We start from the raw sequence: 16,563 nt of genomic DNA on the forward strand, positions 1-16,563 counted from the left end.
GAGAGTTCCCTCACTTATTTCCTACCAACGTTGCTTATTTCCACTACTTCTGCTGGCACTCAGGGCTTCAGTACTGTGTCTCCCAAAACATGATTATGCTACACCCATAGCTATTCCCCTCGCTGTCCCCTTTCCCAGGCAGATCCCTCCCACTGCCAACCTGCCATAATTGTTTTCTTCTCCCTCCCAAGTGGGATTGAGGCATCCTCACTATCTGCTTTTTAGCATTCTTAAGTTCTGTGGATTGTACCCTAGATATCCTGTACATTTTTGGCTAATAATCACTTATTAGTGAGAACATGCCAGGCATATCTTTTTGTGTCTGAATTACCACACTCAGAATGATATTTTCTAGTTCCATCAATTTGCTGGCAAAACTCATGATGTCCTGTTTCTTTTTTCTTTTATTTATTTTTATTTTTAATTTTATTTTTAGTTCATTTTTTATACTCCATATTCTATTACTCACCCCTCCCCTCCCACCCTCTAACTGCTCCACAACCCACACCTCTTCCCCACCACACCCGGGCTAGACATGGATGACCCCACCCTCCACTCCATTTTACCTCTAAACTCGCTGGGGCCTCCAGTCTCTTGAGGGTTAGATGCTTCATCTCTGAATGAACATAGTCCTGGAAGTCCTCTACTATATGTGTTTTGAGGGCCTCATATCAGCTGGTGTATGCTGTCTTTTTGTTGGTCCAGTGTTTGAAAGATATTGAGGGGTCCAGATTAATTAAGTCTGCTGGTCCTCTTTCGGGATCATCCTTCTCAGCTTCTTTTGGCCTTCCCTAATTCAACAACAGAGGTTAGATGCATCTGTCCATTGGTTGGGTGCAAATGTCTACATCTGACTCTTTCAGCTGCTAGTTGGGTATTTTGGAGGGCAGTCATGATAGATCCCTTTTTGTAGGTCCTCCATATCTTCAGTAATAGTGTTAAGCCTTGGGACCTGCCCTTGACCTCGATCCCATTTTGGGCCTGTCACTGGGCTTTGTTTTCCTCAGGCTTCTCTAAATTTCCATCCCTGTAAATCTTCCAGACAGAAGAAATTATTGATAGGGGTGACTCTAGGATGGCAACCCCATCCCTCACTTGATGTCCTGTTTTCCTACTGGTGGTGGGCTCTATAAGATCCCTCTACCTAATGTTAGGCATTACATCAGAGGACCCTTTCTGGGAGTCCTGGGAGTCTCTTAACTCCCAGGTCTTTAGGTCTTTCTTTTTTTTTTTTTTTTTTTTTTTTTTTTTTTTTTTTGAGACAGGGTTTCTCTGTGTAGCTCTGGCTGTCTTGGAATGCACTCTGTAGATCGAACTCAGAAATCTGCCTGCCTCTGCCTCCCAAGTGCTGGGATTAAAGGTGTGCACCACCACCACCCAGCAAAGATTTGTTTTTATCTTCTGTGTATGAGTGTTTGGCCTGAATGTATATCTGTGTACTACATACAAGCAGATCCCCTGGAACGTGAGTTATAGATTGTTGAAAAGTGCCAGGTTGGTGCTGGGACTTGAACATAGGTCCTCTGGAGCGGCAGTCAGTGCTCATAACCACTGAGCTGATTCCTCAGTGTCCTCGATTTTAATAGCTGAGTAGTAATGTAAATGAACCACATTTTCTGTATCCATTTTTCTGTCGTGAGACACCTAGGTTTTTTCCATCTTCTGGCTATCACAAATAAGGCTGCTATGAACATAGTGGAACACATGCTCCATTGGCAAGGGAGGGGCATCTTTTGGGTATATTCCCAAAAGTGGTATAGCTGGATCTTTAGGTAGATCTATTTCCAATTTTCTGAGGAACCTCCAAATTGATTTCCAGAGTGCTTTTACCAGTTTGCAATCCCACCCACAATGAAGAAGTGTTCCTCTCTCTCCACATCTTTTCCAACATGTGTTGTCACCTGAGGTTTTGATCTTAGCCATTCTGACTGGTGTAAGGTGGAATCTCAGTACTTGGAATATTTCCTTTTTTTAATTAGGTATTTTCCTCATTTATATTTCCAATGCTATCCCAAAAGTTCCCCATCTGCTCCCCCTCCCCTCCCCTACCCACGCACTCCCACTTTTTGGCCCTGGCGTTTCCCTGTACTGGGGCAGATAAAGTTTGCAAGTCCAATGGGCCTCTCTTTCCAGTGATGGCCGACTAGGCCATCTTTTGATACATATGCAGCTAGAGTCAAGAATATTTCTTTAGGTGCTTCTCAGCCATTAAAGATCCCTCAGTTGTAAATTCTCAGTTTGGTTCTATATCCCATTTTTTATTGTGTTGTTTGTTGTTTTTGGTAATTAACTTCTTGAATTATTTATATTTTTGGATATTAACCCTCTTTGTGGGGTTAGTGAACATATTTTCCAAATCTGTAGGTTGCTGATTTGTCTTATTGACTATGCCCTTTGCCTTACAGGCACTTTCCAGTTTTATGAGGTCACATTTATTAATTCTTGATCTTAGATCATGAGCCATTGGAGTTCTGTTTAGGAAATTCCCTCCTGTGCCAATGAGTTCAAGACTCTATCCCACTTTCTCTTCTATTTGATTCAGTGTATCTGGTTTTATGTTGAGATCCATGATCCAATTGTACTTGAGCTTTGTATAAGGGGATAAATATGGGTCTATTTTCTTACTTTTATATACAGACAGCCAGTTAAACCAGCACCATTTATTGAAGATACTATCTTTTTTCCAATGTATATTTTAGTGCCTTTGTCAAAAATCAAGTGACTGTAAATGTGTGGTTTTATTTATGGGTCTTCAATTATATTCCATTGATCAACATGTCTCTCTGTACCAATTCCATCATTTTTATCACTATTGCTCTGTAGTAAAGCTTGAGGTCAGGGATGATGATTCCCCCAGATGTTCTCTTATTGTTAAAAATTGTTTTCACTATTCTGTTTTTGTTTGTTTGTTTGTTTGTTTTTGCATTTCCAGGAAAATTTGAAAATTGCTCTTTCCACGTCTTTGAGTAATTGTGTTGGGATTTTGACAGGGACTGCATTGAATCTATAGATTGCATTTAGTAGAACGTCTGTTTTTACTATGGTAATTCTTTCAATCCATGAGCATGGGAGACCTATCCATTTTCTGAGATCTTTAAATTCTTTCTTGAGAGACATGAAGTTATTGTAATACAGGTCTCTCATTTGTTTGGTTAGAGTTTCCCCAAGATATTTTATGCTATTTGTGGCTATTGTGAAGGGAACTGTTTCCCTAATTTCTTTCTCAGTCTTTTTATTCTATATATAAAGGAAGGGCACTGATTTATTTGAGTTAATTTTATATCTGGCCACTTCGCTGAAGTTATTTATCAGCTGGAACATTCTCTGGTAGAATTTTTGGGGTTGCTTATGTATATTATGATATCATCTGCAAATAGTGATACCTTTATTTATTCTTTACCAATTTGTATCCCCTTTATCTCTTTTTGTTGTCTTATTGTTCTAGCTAACACTTCGAGTACTATGTTACATAGATATGGGGAGATGTTTTTATTATATTTAGGTATGGGCTTTGAATTCCTTATCTCTTCCATACTTTTAACATGTTGAGTTGTTGTATTTTGTCAAATGGTTTTTCAGCATATACGGAGATGATTATGTGATCTTTTTTCTTTGAGTTTATTTATATAGTAGATTACTTTAATGGATTTTCTTATATTAGACCAACCTTGCATCCCTGGTATGAAGCCTACTTGATAGTGGTGAATGTGGTTTTGATGAGTTCTTACATTTGTATTGCAGTAATTTTATTGAGTATTTTTGCATTGATATTCATAAGGGAGAATGTTCTGAAGTTCTTTTTTTTGATTGGGCCCTTGCGTGGATTAGGTATCAGAGTAATTGGGGCTTCATAGAATGAGTTAGGTAATATTTCTTCTGGTTCTATTTTATGGAATAGTTTGAGGAAATTTGGTATCAGGTCTTCATTGAAAGTCTGATAGAATTCTGGACTAAATCTATTTGGCCCTGGCTTATTTATTTATTTAGGAGGATTTCAATGACCTCTTCTTTTTCCTGGTGTGATATGGACCTGTTTAGATCATTTACCTGTTCTTAATTTAACTTTGGTATATGGCAACTGTCTAGAAAACTACACATTTCATCTAGATTTTCCAGTTTTGATGATTATAAGCTTTTATATTAGGATCTGTTAACTTTTTGAATTTTCTCCATTTCTGTTGTTATGTCTCCCTTTTCATTTCTGATTTTATTATTTTGGATTCTGCCTTTTGTCCTTTTAGTTAGTTTGGCTAGGAGTTTATCTTGTTGATTCTTTCAATGAACCAGCTTTTGATTTGCTGATTCTTCATATTGTTTTCTTTCTTTTTTTTTTTTTCCTGGCGCCGCCTTTTTAATAGGTCAGAGTAACTGTACAATTTATTATATTCTTCCTGAGAATGATTTATATCCCCCAACAAACTAAAGGGAAGGTATGCTCTCAAAATCACCTAACAGAATGCATGGTATACCAACTGGACAAACTTAGTGTAGCGAGATATAAGATACAAATTGCAAAACACATGAAACTGAAGAAGAATGAAGACCAAAGTGTGGACACTTTGCCCCTTCTTAGAATTGGAAACAATCACCCATGGAAGGAGTTACAGAGACAAAGTTTGGAGCTGAGACAAAAGGATGGACCATCTAGAGACTGCCATATCAAGGGATCCATCCCATAATTAGCCTCCAAACGATGACACCATTGCATACACTAGCAAACGTTTGCTGAAAGGACCCTAATATAGCTGTCTCTTTTGAGACTAGGCTGGGGCCTAGCAAACACAGAAGTGGATTTTCACAGTCAGCTATTGGATGGATCACAGAGCACCCCAATGGAGGAGCTAGAGAAAGTATTCAAGGAGCTAAAGGGATCTGCAACCCTGTAGGTGCAACATTATGAACTAACCAGTACTCCGAGCTCTGGACTCTAGCAGCATATGTATCCAAAGATGGCCTAGTCGGCCATCACTGGAAAGAGAGGCCCATTGGACACACAAACTTTATATGCCCCAGTACAGGGGAAAGCCAGAGCCAAAAAATGGGAATGGGTGGGTGGGAAGTCGGGGGGGGGTGTATGGGGGACTTTTGGGATAGCATTGGAAATGTAATTGAGGAAAATATGTAATAAAAAAATGACAAAAAAAAAAGAAAGAAAACCACATCCCTGTTTGTCCTGCGGGGTCCTCCTTGGAAAGACAGACGCAATGAAGGTCAGTTAGCTCCAGTGGCTTTAAGAGTCAACATGGCTTTAATTATTCTTATAAATTATATAAAAATGGAGAACAGGGCTGGTCCTGGAATTTCTTGATGCAGTTGGGAGTGCTCTGGTACAAAACTGGCACAGAATTCTGATGAGGAAAGACAAGTTTTTGTCAGTTCTACAGATAGTTCGCAACCCAATGCTTCAGTATCCACAGGAAAGAAGGTGGAGACAGGGAGGACAGAAGTTTTCTTTTGAAATGACTCATTCTTCAAAATATAGCTTTTATGCACTTTCTCTATAAATGAGATTAGCATATTGCAACACAGTCTGAATAGGAATTCTGGCAAGAAAGATAACCAGTCTCCAAGGTCTCAGTGAGCCCTTCCTCCTCAGACATTTCTCTTCCAACTTGAAGTCATAGTCAGTATGAATTACCACTTCTAGGAACACACATCCCAATTTGAACACCAAGTATATTTTAAAAGCTTCTTAATGTATAATCTTCATTCTCAGAAAAATGCCACATTTTGGATCCAGTTTTCTGAACACTATTTAGAAAAATAACAAAATCAAAACCATGTATAAGTGATGAAACTTATACAAGAGAGACTTTCAGCTAGCTGTCATTCAGTTGGAGCCGTGAGCAGGGGCGACTGAGGTTAAGGTTACTTCCTCCCTGCTGGTGAAATGCTAGAGAAGATCTCTCAAAGGGCAGAAAGCCACATTCAATGGCCAGTGGCTCAGTGTGGCCATGTCTGCCCTAGCATTTTCAGTCTTGCTTGATCAATAACATCAAGTAGATTCTTGGCATCCACAGCCAGGACATGAGCAGCTGTCAGCATCTGCTTTTTGTACTCCTGCTGCAGGCTGGTCATGACATACTGCTGTGCCAGCTTCATCTTGCTGATGAGCTCGCCTAAGTCGGAGTTCAGCAGCTTCTGTGCCATCTCGATCTCTCGATGAGTGCTGGCTGGAAGAACAGGAATGGTCTCATCCACAGTGGCCAGTAAGGTCCGCAGGGCCAGGCAAACTTCCTTCACCATAGGGATGTACTCTTCTGAAGGAGCTGGCTGTAGATTGCTGGATATCTCGATGACAGCCTTCACTAGGCCTGTCACATTTTCATATACCTTGTCATTGGACCGGTCAAGGTTGGCAGTGGGAGGGGGGCTGATTTCCTGAGGCTGAAGCTTGACACCTTCATTGTAGCTGTCTGCAGGGCTGCTGATGCTGGACAGGTTGCTTAGGTGGCTAGGCGCTCCAGGGCGAGGAGGTTTCTTTGGTGGAGCTGCAGGATCTGGTTTCCCCACAGGCTGATAGATGTGTTGGTTTCCAGTCGGACCCTGAAAACTCCCGTCCTCCCTGTCGATGCTGCCTGAGAGAGCCTCACATCAGGTTTCAGGAATCGCTCTTCCTTCTCCAGCCAGTGCTGGTCTTCTTCCATTTCCTTGATGCTGTTGGATTAGCTGCTCTTCCATCAGGTGAGGGGGAAGCACCTGTCCCACCCCTCGAAGGTCCAAAGCTGCCGCATCCTCCACACTGGGCTGCCACATGGACATCTCCTGAGGTCTGTGATTCCAATATTCTGTCTGGCCCAGAAGAGATGCCTGACCTGGGTAAATGCTGCCAGCCATGGCTGGGATTCCACGGTTGTGATTGGTCTGGACCATGTGCTGTGGGCTGGCTGTGATTGACCTGGTTGTGATTGGTCTGGACCATGTGCTGTGGGCTGGGATAAAATCCTTCACTGGATCTCGGGCTAGGATAACCAGGTCTGCTAGGCTTGGGTGGTGCTTCATCAGACCCTCCAGGGTCCCAGGACACGGTAGCCTGTCTTCTGGATTCCATTCTCATCCATTCTTCTTGCTTCATCTTCTCTTCCTCCAGGATTGTGCTGAGCTGAGCTTTTAGTTCAGTAAACCTGGGCCACCTGCTGGGGTCATAGGACCAACATTTCATCATAAGGCTGTACAGGGTGGGAGGACAATTTGGAGGCATTGGTAATCTTTCCCCATTTTCAATTCGACCGATAACATCATTGTTCTTCACTCCTTGAAAAGGTTTCACGCCATGCATCAGTATCTCCCACATACACACACCAAACATCCACATGTCACTAGCTGAGGTAAAACGTTGAAAATTGATTGACTCTGGAGCCATCTATTTAATAGGTAATTTTCCTTTGGAAGCTTTATAGTAAGTACTGTCTTCCATATATTGAGATAATCCAAAGTCTCCTAATTTTACATAATCATTTGAAGACACCAGAACATTCTGAGCAGCAATGTCCCTGTGAACAAATCTTTTGCTCTCCAGTTACGCGAGTGCTGTACTAAGCTGATAGGCATATAAGATCAAAGATGCCAGGTCCAAGCTGTATTTTCTTACTTGCAAAATCACCTCAGCTCTCCAAGTGTGCACAACTCCATGATTATCCAGATGGGGTTCTCTGTAATGACTCCAATCAGCTTCACGATGTGAGGATGGTCAAACTGACACATCGTTAAGGCTTCTTGAAGGAACTTCTCTCTCACGCTGTCCAAAGTACAGTTTTTACATGTTTTGATTGCAACAGCCAAAGCTGGATTCTCTGGGCTCAGGTACATGCCTTGATGTACATCTCCAAACTGACCTTCTCCAATACAGCGTCCAAGTTCTATTCTTTCTCTCTGAATCTCATAATCCCTGGTCGAGGGCATGGTGTATGTGTCTTCCTCATCGATGATCTCAGCATAGTCATCTGTCTCTGACACAGAGATTGCGTATGTCCGCATGCATTGCTTTTCACCGTTGGCCAACTTTGGTATTGATGGCAACTCCCGTTCACCTTCTTTCTGGGGTCTGATGATGAAAGATTGTGTGGCTCCATTCACCAGCCGGCAGTATTCATCGATCAGTTCGGCCATGTTCTCTGCAATGGTTAGGGATGGTGCTGTCACTGTCAGAGAGAGGCTCAGGAGCACCAGCGATTTTGAGTTGTAGCATTACTTTCCTGTCTTTGTCTTCACTATTTGAGTACTGGATGTTCTGCACTTGGTTAAAGTCTGCGAGGTGTGTGGGATTGCAGCCTTTGTCTGTCAGGTAACTGATCCCTTCTTCTGGGCCGATTGCCAGTTCCACAGAAATGATCCAACTTGACCCAAGGGCACACTTGAAGCACTCTTTGTCAAATCTGTACACAGGAGAAAGAATCTCAAAGAATTTCAGGATGCTTTCTTCTCTATTAAGGTTGGCAAACTGCCTGAATGTTTGCTGGATCAGCTTTCTTAGTGTTTTGGCCTTGACAGAATCCAGTAAACTCTTAGGAAAAAATCGCTTTTAACCAACATCTTTTTCTAACACTTCATAGTTGGACTTCTTCTCTAGAGCATTACCCCTCATCTCCCAACAGGATCGTCTAATTTCCAAACAACCCAACTTCAAAGCTATTTTGTGGGGAGCAGGTGTGGCAGCAGTCCCAAGAAGGCGCCAGGGACTGCAGCTAAGTCTTATGACTTGCACCTGACTTCCTCTTACATCTGAATATAAGCCACAAACATCGTGAGAGCTGCGCAGGTGTACCAGGTTACTGGCGAAGCCATTTTGGTGGAGATATGCCCCTGCTGCCCTGATTAGCTGAAGCTGCGTACCTGGTGAGGTGATGTGGCCTGCTGTGCGTGGATGGGAACTGATAGTATATAAGAGTGAGAGGCCCAGGGCTCGGGGTCTTTCGCCTATACAGTCAATGCTCTCCCAATAAACGTGTGCAGAAGGATCCTATTGTGGTGTCTTTCTTGCTGGCGAGTCAGGCGTCCCACACTATTTCTTGGTCTACTTGATCAGCTATTTCTAGCATGTAGTCACTCTTTACCTGTTGATAGAAGAAATTCAATGTTGGCTTATCTTCAGTAAACTGGTTTAGAAATCCTTTTGGCAAGTAATGAATTCTTAACTCATATTTCCACTCTTCTGGTGGGTGGGTGAGTTCATATTTCTCCCTCACACTGGAGACACCCATGTCCACGTGCAGCCAGTGCACCTCCTCCGATCACAGGTGACTGAGGTGAAATCCATACCAGGCCACGTGCTTTACTTTGTGACTGTCCACTATCTTCTGAATGATGCCCCTGACATCAGTAGCATCTCCATGCCTGATAATACTGGCCCAGGTGGTTGGCTCACAACTGCTTTCAAAATAATGAAAGACCTTTAATACTCGTTCCATTGCACCAGGGGACTGTTCCATGCCAGTACTCAGGTGAGTTTTAGTACTCGAACTTGGTGTGTGATTCAAGTTTGGGTCAAGATAAGCAGCTGCCATTCTTTTGCTAGATGCTAGGTATCTGTCATATTTTTGTGACAAGAATTTAAAAACTTCATTCCTAGGGGTGGTCAGGAAGATCTCTTGGGTTATAAACCAGCCTAGTCTACATGGCAAGTTTCTGGTCAGTCAGTGCTTCATAGTGAGACCTTGTTTTGGGTCAAACAGGCATGATACCACAAATGACACATAGCTCTCACATCTGGCACAGGCAGACATAGAACAGACTCCTCCCCTTACTCACAGGAGCAAGAGGAAAACTCAGAAGGCTTTGAGAAGTGACTTTGAGAAGAAATCAAATAGCTGTTTTAAAAAATATTCCTAGTATCTGTTTCCTCTTATCATTGTAGCCCGGAGACCTATCCAGGCATCATCTCTGCATGAGCCACACAGTCCTAAAAGCTGAGACTTGTGGGTCCCTCCCAAACAGAAGCTACCTTTGCCCGCCGCCTCTGGGCATGCGAGGCTGAGGCAGATAGAAGGCAGCGGGTGGGGAGGCGCTGGCACCTGCAGCCGTGCTCTCTCCCACGCACACGCCTGGCGCACCTCAGTCCAGCCGGCGGCAGTAGCGGTGGCGGAGGGCTCGCACCCTAGGGCCGTGCTGAGTCGTTGGGGGCCCATGCCTTCATATTGTTTTCTTTGTTTCTATTTGGTTAATTTCGGCCATGAGTTTGAGTGTTTCCTGTATTCTACTCCTCTTAGGTGAGTATGCTCCTTTTTGTTCTAGGGCTCTCAGGTGGGTTGTTAAGTTGATAGTGTAAGATCTCTGCAGTTTCTTTACCAGGGCACTTAGAGCTATGTACTTTCCTCTTAGCACTGCTTTCAAAATGTCCCATAGGTTTGGATGTGATGCATCCATATTGTCTTTATTCCTTGAACAAGTTATCACTGAGTAAAGAGATATTCAGTTTCCACATGTATGGGAGCTTTCTGTAGTGTTTGCTGTTATTGAAGACCAGCCTTAGGCCAAGGTGGTCTTATAGGATGCATGGTATTATTTCAATCTTATTGTATATGTTAAGGGTTGTTTTGTGACCAATTATATGGTCAAATTTGGAGAGGTGCCATGAGGTCCTGAGAAAATGGTGTATTGTTTTCTTTTAGGGTGAAATATTTTGTAGATATCTGTTAAATCCATTTGGTTCATAACCTCCCTTAGTTTCAAGAGTCTCTATTTAGTTTCTGTTTCAATGTCTTGTCCATTGGTGAGAGTGGGGTATTGAAAACTCCCACTATTATTGTATGGGGTTCAAAGTGTGTTTTGAGTTTTAATAAAGTCTCTTTTATGAATTTGGGTGCTCTTGAATTTGGGGCATAAGTGTTCAGAATTGAGAGTTTCTCTTAGTGGACTTTTGATAAATATGAAGTGTCCTTCTTCATCATGCTTGATAATTTTTGGTTGAAAGACTTTTATTGGATATTAGGATGGGGGCCATTTGCTTGAAAGAATTTTTTCCAACCTTTTCCTCTAAGATAGCACCTGTCTTTGTTGTTGAGGTACGTTTCTTTTATGTAGAAAAATGCTGGATCTTGTTTGCATGTCCAGTATCTTGTTAGCTTATGTCTTTTTATAGGTGAGTTGAGTCTATTAATATTGAGAGATATTAAAGAGAGATAACTGTTGGTTCTTGATATGTTTGTTTTTGTAGGTGGTTTTATGTCCTTATGGCTCTTTGCTTATGACTTTGTTGTGAGTTGCTTAATTTCTTATCCTTTCTTTGGTTCAGGTATCTTCCCTGTGTAGGATTTTTCTTGCCAGGATCCTCTATAAGACTGGGTTGGTAGATACATGTTTGACTTTGGTTTTGTCCTGGAATATTTTTGTTTATCGATCTATGTTGATTGAGAGTTTTGCTATGTATAGTAGCCTGGGCTGGCATTTGTGTTCTCTTAGAGCCTGTGTGAACTCTAACCAGGCTCTTCTGGTTTTCATAGTCTCTGTTGAGAAGTCTGGTGTAATTCGATAGGGTAAGAGCTACTAATCAGTTTTACTCACCCCATCATGCTTTGAATCATGCCCTGTTTGTGATTAACCATCTTAATACCAGTGAACAGGGAGAGACTCCTATGATGAGACATTGGGGTCCGGTTGCCTTTAAGGCACAACCGTTAGTAATGTGGAAAGACCTTTTGAATGGAGTCTGGAGGGGTCCAGATACCTTAATCTCTTCAGGGAGAGGATATGCATATGTTTCCCACAGAATGCAGAATCCCCCATCTGGATCCCAGACCGACTCATCCAACTGCCCCTCCTCTCCCCCACACAAAACCTCGCAAAGAAGAGGAAAAGGGAGCAGGAAGAGCGAGTGGTTGTGGCCAGAATGACAAAGCTCTCCCTATCCCCACCGTAGACTGCAGCAACAAGAGTGGCTGGTACCGACTTGGGGACAGCTAGAGACACTGACTCCTGAGGCCGAAGGATTGGTGCAGAGGACTAGTAAGAAATCCTCTTCTGAAACAATATTCTTGGCCATGATGGCTTTAATGGCTACGCAGGTGACTGCTGTAGCGGGAGGTAGTTTTTGAGCTTACATACCTAAGCCACCGCTTCTTCATCCGATCGGGTATAATGAGCAGAACCTTACTAAGGTTATGACTAATAATTCTGAGTTATTGGGTGGATTCCTAGATTTTGGCAGGGACCATCATATTTCCAAGCATGTTAATTATGAAGGGAGGTCTGATGCAGCCCCTATATGCCTAGCGTTTAAAGAGGTGTTACCGATAGGTTGTTTGCCAGTCAACTATAGATCTTTTGTGACTGATGCTCCTGACTATGGGGATAAATTTAAGCGCTGGGTATAGAAACTGTGAATCCAGACGCTTGGATATGTCAATTATAATGAAACTTCTGATACTGTACCTAGCTTACCAATCCCCGATTGTATGGCAATCACCAGAGATAAAGATACTGACTATACTTGGAATAGCATGGATACTGAGTACCCTGTATGGCTAGATTGTGGATTTAAACATTCAGCCACTGTTTTTCACCCTAGGGGAACTCAAGACTCAGTAACAGATTTTTTGTTCCCTTGTCCCATTGCCGACTTTACTCACTTTTTATAGCAACTCTCAGATATTAAGTTTCATGGATTTGATCCTGATATAGGGAACGAGCCCTTGAAACATTATTTTATTCTGGACTTTGTAGCCCCTATTTGGGTTGGTCGTTCTGTTGCTCACAATACTATTGCTATTCAACCAGAATTATTTAGACTTGTTGTTGCTGCTAACATGATCTTTTAAAAGAAACCCAAAGCTCAGGTCAACTCCCCAATAGTGGTGAAATCTTGCGTACCTTACCCATAAGCTATTTTATTGGGAAGTTCTGATCTTAACTTTAAGATCATCAATCGTGGCAAGTCTTTTCATATTCATTGTAATTCTTGTCATTTAACTAATTGTGTAGATCCCAAAGTAGATAAGGAATCTGCTGTTATGATTTTGCTTAAGAGACCTGGGTATGTTTTACTGCCTGTAGAGTTAGGAAATGTTCCTTGGTTCGAGAATTCAGGATTGCAAACTTTAAAAAGACTAAACGAACTTATTAGACCTAAGAGATTTGTAGCAGCACTGATTTTAGGAATTACTGCCTTAATTGCAATTTTAACTTCTTTTGCATTATCTACCACAGCCTCAGTTCAGCAACTGCATACCACTCATTTTGTTAATGATATGCATAAGAACATTTCTGTAGCCTTGTCAAAGCTGCATATTATAGATAAAAAATTGGAAGCGAAGGTTAACTCCCTAGAAGAAGTAGTGCTGGCAATAGGGCAAGATATTGCTAATATTAAGACCAGGTTAGCTACTAAATGGCGTGCTTCTTTCCAATACATTTGTGTTACCCCCTTACCTTATAATACAACCACTGATTGGGAAAAGACTAAAGCTCATTTGCAAGGAGTATGGAGAGAAACTGATATTCCTCATGACTTGGAACAGTTAAAGGCAGAAATTTCAGATATTAGTAAAAGTCATTTGGACACTTGGAACATTGATGAATTGGCTAGAGATTTGAAAAACAACCTAAGTGCATTGAACCCCCTGGATTGGGTTCAATATATAATCCTACTTGTTATTATTTTTGGCATTGTTTTATTAGTAATCGTGTTTCCACTCATCTTTAGAGTGCTCCTGAGGTCTGTAGTTACGATGAGGCAGGACATCCTGGAACTTTGGCTGAAAAATTAAAAAAGAAAGGGAGAAATGCCACGCACTCTGGTCGAGTCAGCTTGACAAGCTGAGAGGCTTGGAAGCTACTCACTAGGCAGAAGAGTTTCATGGAAACTCACTCCTGGAGTCTGGAGTTCTCTCTAACCCATACATTAATTTTCCATTCCCGCGTTAGTCTAGTGTATGGATCCATGTGCTCTCTTTTAGTATTATCCTATTAGAAGTGCCTTTTAAGATTGAATTCTGACATAGCTAAAGCCTTCACTAGTGTTCCAATGTCGATAAAAGAGCTTGAGCAGACCATGGGCTTGGAATTCAGGAAGAATGTTACTATTCAGTGACATTCAGAATTACACTATCAATTTGAGTAAAAGCTAGGTCACTGCCCTACACAGTAATTCACCATCACCTAGGAAGAAGGAAGTTTCAGACCTAAGGAGAAACCAAAATAGATACTTAGAACTATAGATAGATGAGTTACTACCATATACATGTATTTACAATGGCCTAGGGGGAAGGTGGACTATACAATAGACTAAAATAGGAACTATGGCAAGGGGACGAAACCCTTGACCCTGGCTTCTAAAATTAAGTGAATCTAAAGTGGAGCCCTTGTTGATCCCAGTTGTTAACAATGAATTCTATCCCAGGTGGTTCCTGTTAGACCTTCTGTGTTTGTATTCCTCTGTTTTATGTAAGAATCCAGTAACCTCTTTGTACCTTGCGGGTATGTCACCCAACTTCCTTATTGTCTTCTGTATAAAAGTTTGATGCTCAATTTGACAAATTATATTCAGATTCTACACAACCTCTCCTGTGTGCATCTGTCTGTCAATTCATCCAATGCTTTTCCCACCCAAGACTAGAGACCCATTCCTCAGAGACAAAAGGGCCCAAAGGGTATGCGGCAATTTTTAAATTATTTGTGTACTAGTTGAGAATTTAATATAATTATTTTTCAAAAAATCTTTCTTATATCCATTCCAATTATTTAATTTTCTTCTTCTTCTTCTTCTTCTTCTTCTTCTTCTTCTTCTTCTTCTTCTTCTTCTTCTTCTTCTTCTTCTTCTTCTTCTTCTTCTTCTTCTTCTCCATGACATTTAATGGCTACTGATATTTCTTTATGGTTTATGAGACTCTTTACATATTTTTCCCCTGGTTTAACTTAGTTACCTAATGTCTTAGTCACACTTTCTATTCCTGCACAAGCATCATGACAAAGAAGTAAGTTGGGGAGGAAAGGATTTATTCAGCTTACACTTCCATACTGCTGTTCATCACCAAAGGATGTCAGGACTGGAACTCAAGCAGGTCAGAAAGCAGGAGCTGATGCAGATGCCATGGAGGGATGTTCTTTACTGGCTTGCTTCTCCTGGCTTGCTCAGGCTGCTCTCTTATAGAACCCAAAACTACCAGCCCAGAGATGGTCCCAACAACAAGGGGCCCTTCCCCCTTGATCACTAATTGAGAAAATGCCTTTCAGTTGGATCTCATGGAGGCATTTCCTCAACTGAAGCTCCTTTCTCTGTGATAACTCCAGCTGTGTCAAGTTGACACAAAACTAGCCAGTACACCTAGTCACTGTCTAAATAAAATTTCCATTTCATCATCATTTTCCAATTTTTTTGAGTATATGCTTTTGAAGAGTGATCTGGTGACATTTTAGATTTCCTCAGTTTCTGTTGTTTGGGCACCCTCTTCATTTCTCATTTAGTTAATTTGGGTGCTGTTTCTGAGCCCTCCAGAAAGACTGGACAAGGTTTTATCTATCTCCTTGATTTTCTCATAGAACTAGCTATTGGTTTTGTTGATTTACTTTTAACAAAGAATAGCTCATTTTGTATAGTTCTTTTTTTTTTCTAATTGGTTGATTTCAGTTGTGAAATTGCTTATTTCCTGCCGTGCACTCCTCTTGGGTGCATTTGCTTCGTTTTGTTCAAGAGCTTTCATGTGTGCTGTTAAGCTGGTGGTGTGTGTTCTCTCCACTTTCTTTTTGGAGGCCCTCAGAGCTTTGAGTTTGTTTTTAACACTACTTTCATTGTGTCCAATAAGTTTGGGTATGTTGTGCTGTCGCTTACTTTAAATTCAAAACAGTTTTTAATTTCTTTATTTTTTTTTTCTTCCTTGGCCAACATATAATTGAGTAGAGCACTCTTCAACTTCCATGTGTATGTGGGCTTCCATTTTGTATTTATTATTGAAGAACAGTCTTATTCTATGGTGATCTGATGGGATGCATGGGATTATTTTGATCTTCTTGTATCTGTTTAGTCCTGTTTAGTGACCAATTATACAGTGTTATTTGGACAAGATACCATGAGGTGCTCAGAAGAAGGTATATTGTTTTGTTTTAGGATGAAATGTTCTATAGAAATTAGTTAAATACATTTGCTTCATAACTTCTGTTAAATTTATTATGGCTCTGTTTATTTTCTGTTTCCATAATCTGTCCATTGATGAGAATGGGGTGTTGAAGTCTCCCACTATTATTGTGTGAGGTTCGATGTGTGCTTCAAGCCTTGGCAATGTTTCTCTTATGAACATGATTGACCTTGCATTTGGAGCATACATGTTCAGAATTGAGAGCTCACTTTGGTAGATTTTTTTTCCTTTATGAGTATGAACTGTCATTCCTCATCTTTTTTGATAACATTTTGTTGTAAGTCTATTTTATTTAATATTAGAATGGCAACTTCAGCTTGTTTCTTCGGAACATTTGCTTGGAAAAAAATTTCTAGACATTTACTTTGAAGTATTATCTATCTCTGTCACCGAGATGCATTTATTGTATGCAACAAAATTCTAGGTACTGTTTAAATACCTGCCTGATAATCTATGCATTTTATTAGGGATAAAATCCATTGATATTAAGAGTTATTAA

The 16,563-nt window shown here is 41.1% G+C and overlaps 1 protein-coding gene and 1 pseudogene across 1 annotated transcript in view; one reads left to right on the forward strand and one right to left on the reverse strand.

Moving 5' to 3' along the window:
• LOC115031487 (uncharacterized) overlaps positions 1 to 16,563 on the forward strand; it is a 173,262-nt gene that overhangs the window by 139,361 nt on the left and 17,338 nt on the right. The gene's annotated exons all lie outside the window — the stretch shown is intronic.
• LOC110288779 (focal adhesion kinase 1-like) lies at positions 5,933 to 9,536 on the reverse strand (annotated as a pseudogene).

The sequence above is a fragment of the Mus caroli genome, unplaced genomic scaffold, assembly GCF_978045245.1.
Source record: "Mus caroli unplaced genomic scaffold, Mus_caroli_1 scaffold_8, whole genome shotgun sequence".
Taxonomy (NCBI): domain Eukaryota; kingdom Metazoa; phylum Chordata; class Mammalia; order Rodentia; family Muridae; genus Mus; species Mus caroli.